This window comes from Neomonachus schauinslandi, chromosome 11, assembly GCF_002201575.2.
Source record: "Neomonachus schauinslandi chromosome 11, ASM220157v2, whole genome shotgun sequence".
Lineage (NCBI taxonomy): Eukaryota > Metazoa > Chordata > Mammalia > Carnivora > Phocidae > Neomonachus > Neomonachus schauinslandi.
Genome location: NC_058413.1, coordinates 73,804,474 through 73,812,041, shown reverse-complemented (window position 1 = coordinate 73,812,041; position 7,568 = coordinate 73,804,474).

Here is a 7,568-nt window from a genome sequence, read left to right as displayed (position 1 = left end):
ATTTGACAGAGAGAGACACAGTGAGAGAGGGAACACAAGCAGGGGGAGTGGGAGAGGGAGACACAGGCTTCCCGCTGAGCAGGGAGCCCGATGCGGGGCTCGATCCCAGGACCCTGGGATCATGACCTGAGCAGAAGGCAGACGTTTAACGACTGAGCCACCCAGGCGCCCCTACTAATAATTCTTTTTACCCTCTACTCTCCATATTCCATCTTCTATTTTCTATACCAATGCAGAGATTATACCTCAGTCTCACTATTAGATTATAAAGAGGTCTTTTTGTTATTTTTATCACCAGGACTTACTACTTGGTAAAGGTCCCATAAATAAACGAGTGAATAAGGGAATATTTGGACAGCATATATTTCAAAGCATACTATCAAAACTTGCAGCCTTCTAGAACCTCACAAGTTGCTGTTGTGATTCCAAGCTTACCGTTCATGTACAAATATATCATCTAAGCCAACATTTTATCTTTGAAATTGCTGTCTTTGTTGTTACCATTCACACAAATGTTGAAAGTTTTTTCTTGTTAACAAGGCAAATTTTACCTTTGCATGAAAATATTTTTTAAAGATTTATTTATTTATTTGAGAGAGAAAGAGAGTGTGTGTGTGCATGCGTGTGAGCACAAGGCGGGGAAGGGGCAGAGGGAAAGAGAGAGAGAGAATCTCCAGCAGACTCCGGCTGAGTGCAAAGCCCAATGTGGGGCTTGATCCCAGGACCCTGAGATCATGACCTGAGCCGAAACCAAGAGTTGGATGCTCAACCGACTGAGCCACCCAGGCGTCCCTGCATGAGAATATTTTTACAATTTTAGGATAACTTGAGAACTTTTGTTGGTAAAAATAATATGCTCACTTGCTCTCTAGTTAACAAACTCTAATACGTCCAATCATTTCATCCAATAAGCTTTTTTGAGCACCTCTTAAGTTCCAAGCACTTGAATTACTCAGATGCAAAAGACTCGTCCCTGAAGAAGGTCAAAGTCTTCATGTACCACAGTCACATTCAGAGGGTCTGAAAGTTGAAGTGTAGACTGTTCCTTTCCAAGGGCCCCTTCAGTCTCACCTCGGTCCTGCATGTTGACTCCTGCAAATCCTTCACAATAGACTACTACTGTATTGAAGACTTCTGAGTCTGCAAATTATAATTCTTCTGTACTCCCATTAATTAGATCCTGCTCCCAAACTTCCTTACTGTCATGTGGATTTTTTCTATTTTATCCATCCATTTTCCTTTTTAACACCAAGACAGCATATTTCACAACAATCTTTCTTTAAAATATACAAAATATCTCTCTGTCTGAGTTTCCTCATCTATAAAAGAAGGATACTGAGAATTTGGGACAATGAATTTGGAATACCAAGGACACAAACAGGCTAACAAGGAGAAATAATCCCTGAGCGAACAAAGGGAAAACCAACACAACTCTGATAATTTTGAGAAGAGAACTACTTTTACTTTCTCCCTGACTACTTGAAGAAATGCTCCTACTTCTCCTATATCCTGCTTACACCAGATTCTCATGGAAATACTAAGACAAAACAGATCCACAGAATTTTAGAGCTTGAAAAGGTCTTTGCAATTCTCTACTCCAATGTGGATTAGCCACAAATATAATGAAGTTTCAGCCTTAGGGTCCATCGCTAGCATTAGCCCCTTCCAAGGCCCTGGGAGAGGTCCAAGCAATGTGTTCACATGGTCGTATTTTTAATTAAATATCAAAAGTAAGCTATTTTAGAGGCGCCTGGGTGGCTCAGTCGGTTAAGTGTCTGCGTTCGGCTCAGGTCATGATCCCGGGGTCCTGGGATCGAGTCCCGCATCGGGTTCTCTGTTCAGCAGGAAGCCTGCTTCTCCCTATCCCACTCTCCCTGCTTGTGTTCCCTCTCTCGCTGTGTCTCTCTCTGTCGAATAAATAAACAAAACCTTAAAAAAAAAAAAAGTAAGCTATTTTAACCATTATTGGTAAAGACCACAGTTCCTGCAGCCCAACATACCACTTTCAAACTCCCCCTTGTGCTAGAGGAACTGGGAAAGCTGTGGGTATTTTTGTTGCTCTGGCTAAGGAGCAGCTGAGACGGAGACGCTACTGGCCTGAGTTTACTGGGTTATATACACATATATGTGGATCACAGCCATTTCAGTATGTGGTTGTTCCTTTGAGTTGTTCCAGTGTGAGGATGAATTCTAAATAGTCCACTGTCCATTGGGCCAATTTACTGGCATCATGTCACAAAGATGGAGGATTACAGCTGTTTCACGATGCATATATGTCTTAGGGCACTCAGCACTGGAAATGTATGGTAGGGAAAAGATAAAATTATCTTTCTATTCTCTCTGGAGATGATAATATTGCAGGGGCACCAGGGTGGCTCAGTCGGTTAAGCGTCTGCCTTCGGCTCAGGTCATGATCCCAGAGTCCCGGGATCGAGCCCCACATCGGGCTCCCTGCTCGGCCGGAAGCCCGCTTCTCCCTCCCCCACTCCTCCTGCTTGTGTTCCCTCTCTCGCTGTCTCTCTCTGTGTGTCAAATAAATAAATAAAATCTTTAAAAAAATAAAAGATAATATTGCAAAAATCATTGTCATATGAAGAAGGAATCAGCTCCCCAAATGTAGGAAAAACGTAATAAAGGGTTGTATCAGATAGTTAATTAATAAACATTTATTTGAATTTTGTGATGTTTATGGTATTTTCACCCTTTTAAAATTTGTTGTGATTTTGTTACTGGTTTTAAGTATTCACTTTCATAACTAATTTTGAACCTATAATTTTATATTCTTTTCTTAAAAAGAATTATATAAGCTTTAGTCTTCCTAAAACCTGGATTTGGCCCTGGCCCTACTTAATCACCTTTCCACATTTAACAGGTGAGGCCCAACCATACCACACAGTTCATAGCCGTACTGAACTAAACCCTAGGTGTTCCGACTTTCTGTCCATTGCTATTTTAACCCACATTATCTTACTTTTGGGAAGTACCCCGATGATCAAAGATCTCCACTTAAAAAAAAAAAAGGAGCAAATAAAAAAAAATCCCCTGACCACAATATGTAATAATAGTAAACACTTATATAGCATTTCTTATATGCTAGGCATTGTTTGAAAATGTTTTACATATAGCTCATTTAATCCTCAAAACAACTCTGTGACTAAGCTAATATTAATATCCTCATTTTCAGAACAAAAATTTGTCCATAGATTGGTTAAGTAAGTAGAGCAAGGTCACAGTGTGTTATGCAGAGAGCATAACATCCTCTGTATTGTGGAGCCAGCAGCAAACATTTTCTGTGGCACTTTGTTGTTCTTACAAATGTTCTAGGCACTTTGTTGAACACTCTAGTGCATTATGTCATTTAATCTTTACGATCACCTTGTAAGATATGCAGCATTATGACTCCATCTTAGAGACGAGAAACAGAAGTGTAGAGAAATAAAACGACTTGCCCAAGGTCACGTGTCTCATAAGGGGCAAAGTAAGTACTCAAATCCAAGCCTGACTCTAGGGCCAGGGCTTTTAGTCTCTCCATGATCATGCCCATCAAAGAAAACACCCTCAGTGTCCTTCTACTATTGGCACACTCCCTGGGCTCCCATTCTCCTAAAGTTACAATTAGAATGGGTATGTGGGCAGAATTAGATTAAAGACTGGGGTTAGGGGCGCCTGGGTGGCTCAGTTGTTAGGCATCTGCCTTCAGCTCAGGTCATGACCCCAGGGTCCTGGAGTCGAGCCCCGCATTGGGCTTCCTGTTCGGCAGGAAGCCTGCTTCTCCCTCTTTCTCTGCCTCTCCCCCTGCTTATGAACTCTCTCTCTCTCTCTGTCAAATAAATAAATAAAATCTTTTTTTTTTAAAGATTTTATTTATTTATTTGAGAGAGAGAGAATGAGAGACAGAGAGCATGAGAGGGAGGAGGGTCAGAGGGAGAAGCAGACTCCCTGCCGAGCAGGGAGCCCGATGTGGGACTCGATCCCGGGACTCCAGGATCATGACCTGAGCCGAAGGCAGTCGCTTAACCAACTGAGCCACCCAGGCGCCCCGAAATAAATAAAATCTTTAAAAAAAAAAAAGACTGGGGTTAGCAGCATAAAGGACATGGTAACCCCCTTAGATATCCATCCTCCACCTTGTGGGATGCACACACGCACACACACACACATATATACACACATATATACATATAATCCCATTGTACACACACACATTTGGATCTTAGTGGAATATTTCTTCTTTGGAAAATGAGCTTTGGTAAGAATTTTCTTGGTGGAGATGAGGGTGTGTGTGTGTGGGGGGGGGGTGGATGTGTGAGGGCATGTACCTATATATCATGATATTCCTTGCATCTGATCCCTGTCCTCAACTTTTGCTGTCCCTTAGAGATGGCAAATTTATTTTTCATTCATATTCTGTGATAAAGTTAAGAATGGCAATCAGCAGATCAGTGATTGAGAAGCTGAAGAAAGTTTATAGAGGTGGCAAATCCCTACACATGGCAAGAAGATAACATAAATATAATGGCAAAATGTAACCGCCAGGGCGTGACAGAGACCTGGGTAGAGAGTACTCATCCAAACCCAATAGCGGGTACTGGGCTCCAGCAAAAGGTTGCCATGTGGCAATGGGAGCTTGGTGTGACCAGATCTGACAATTTTTCAAGAGAAACTGGAAATCTAGATTTGGGGTGTAAAATCTCCTAACTTGTAAAAATTTTAAAGTAATTCCATTTTTTTTTTTTTTTTTAAGAGCACTGTGCTGACTCACATTGTGCAGGCCAAACAAATGAAAACAAACCCCACATCTGTAGGCCTCTCCCTGGAAGTCTGCTTTGTATGGAGTTAAATGCAGGGAACTCTGAAATGGGAAATTACAAGAAACAACCTACAGAAATTTGGATCTTGGTGGAATATTTGTTCTTTGAAAAATGAGCTTTGGTAAGAATTTTCTTGGTGGGGGTGGGTGATTCAGGGTGTGGGATGGAAATGGGCACTAAAACCATAGCCCTTTTAGATCAGATCCTCTTAATTTCTCCTTCGGAGTGGTATTGGTCTTGGGCCTTGGGAAAAAAAAATAGCAGGAATCTAATTAACAGCTCAAAGGGAGCAATCAATTTACAATTGTGTGAAGTGCAAATTCCTTTGTGCATGAAACAAATTACAGTATTTGCAAATTTGTAAATAATGCAGCACTTTCTACTATCCAAATGCTTTGGGTGCCCCCGGGGAGAAGGAAAAAGAAGTCTGAGAAGGCAAAATGTTAGAAAATGACCTATTGTCTCAAGAAATGGAATTTAAAAAATATCTTTAGTAATTAATTTTTTTCAATTGAATCCTTATTTAGGAGCTATAAAGGGGCCCAGTTCTTAGGTCAGTAGGAGAATATCTAAAGAAGTAAACAATTTCAAGTCCAAAAGTCACAGCACGTTATTAACAGGGTAACTTCTTTCAAAATTACTGAACAGTAAACGTTGCCCCCAGCCTTCCCTACACCCTTAGTTTCTGGCAAGAACTTCCATTTTATAAAGGCAATAGCAAGGCCCAGGCATAATAATCATTATGTTCAATGTCAGAGAAGGAATCGGTGACAGATAAGGACATGAATCGAGCCAATCTGCTCCAAAGCAATGGTTTTGGGAACTGCTCAATTCACAAATATTTATTGGGGCCCTTTTATAAGATGCTATCACTGTTATTCAAGATTCAAAAGACACCCTGGAAGAATGTATGGTGTATTTTGGCAAGTAAGGAGTGAAAACTCACTATTTTTTCCCCAAGATTTTTAAAGCACACTCATCTTCCTGTTGAGCTAGGAATTGAGAATACAAAGTAGGGGCGCCTGGGTGGCTCAGTCGGTTAAGTGTCTGTCTTCAGCTCAGGTCATGATCCTGGGGTCCTGGGACCAGCCCCGGCTGGTTCCCTGCTCTGCTGCTCCCCTCACCCTCAAATAAATAAATAAAATCTTAAAAAAAAGAGAGAGAGAGAGAATACAAAGTAAATGTAACTTCATCCCCACCCTCAAGGTGTTCACAATCTAATGAGAAAACAGAATTGAAGCCAATCATTTCAATACTGAGATAGTGCTAAAGAAGAGATAAGAGGGTGACACCACAGACACTTGGACCAGTGCTTGACTCCACCAGGAGATCTTTCAACAGGAGATGACAATCACCAGGCGGAAGGCGAGGAAAGCATTAGAAGTGGAGGTAAGTGGACTGTTCATGGGCCTGAAGCAGGAGAATGACAGTTCAGATGTGTGCTTTCCAAATGATTCTCTCCCCTGTGTTCTCATTCACTGTGGGATGAGTGCAAATTGGTTAAACCTTTCCACAAAATATTTTAGCAAATTGTAACAAGAGCCTTAAAACATATTCACATCCTTTCAGTTTGAAATTCCATATCTAGGAATCAGAGGGGCTGCCAGAAATTTATGTATGAGGAAGCTTATCATAGCATTATTTATAACCATAAAGAACTGGAAACAGCCTCCATGTTCAGTAATGGGGTAATGGCTAAAGAAGTTATGGAACATCCAAGCCATATGATTTTAGCCATTATGTGGGACAAAAAAAAAAAAAATCACATTTTAAGAGAATATTTCAAAACAAGCCAAAATTATTTCTGAAAACAATGTCAAACAGTTAATAAAGTATCATCCTAATTTTGTAATAAGAAAGTTAAAAAGTACTTCTCAATGTTGGTGGTATTTTCACCCATATCTTACTTTTCTGAAAGTCTTTCTTATTTTATACATACCTGACAACAAAAGGGAAGGAGTTTCTCCTTGTCCTGTGTGAAACCAAAAGAACTGCCTTTTGTTTTCTTCCCTCCTAAGAGTGTGAGCCAGGATTCACAAGTCACTCTCTTAAGTCACATTCTCTTTATGATATCCAGGCTGGTTAGAAAAGGAAGGGAGACTAGGTAAGGAATGGAAGAGAAAGGAAGAATCCAGAAGTTGAACACTGACATGAGCACAGAGAAGAAGGATGATGGGAGTGGGGGTTGTGAGGACCTGAAGAGAGGGTGGAGGTTGTGTGCTGAGAATGAGTTAGTGGACTGAAGATTTTAGGGGTGAACATAGACACATATATAAGTGTTCAATATAAGAGATGTCACAATGCAGCACACTGTTAAATGTCAAATAAATGGCCCTCTGGATAATTAATGTTACAAAAGTCTGGAGGAGTTTGGTGGAGAGATCCATCCTTTGGTCACGTACATGTATCAGTGAATCAATGAAACTGTTCCTCTAAAACCTCCCTTTCGCAATCTTTGTAAGAGTGGGTAATGGTGTAGATTACACTCTCTTGGCCATCCCTTCTAGGGAATTGAGTTCACTGAAGAGCTTAAAGAACGTCATTGTGAAAGGATTTTAACTACTAAGTAAGAGGAAAGGTTATACAAAGAATATGAAAGAAAACAATTTGAATCTAAAATACTATTTGAGAACGTTCAATCTCTGCACAAAAATTCACTTCATCCTTCAGTATCTCCTATCCTTTAAAATGTATTCACATAAAATCTGCTTTACAAGAGAGAACCAGCCAGGAATATAGACCAAGAAATTTACCACT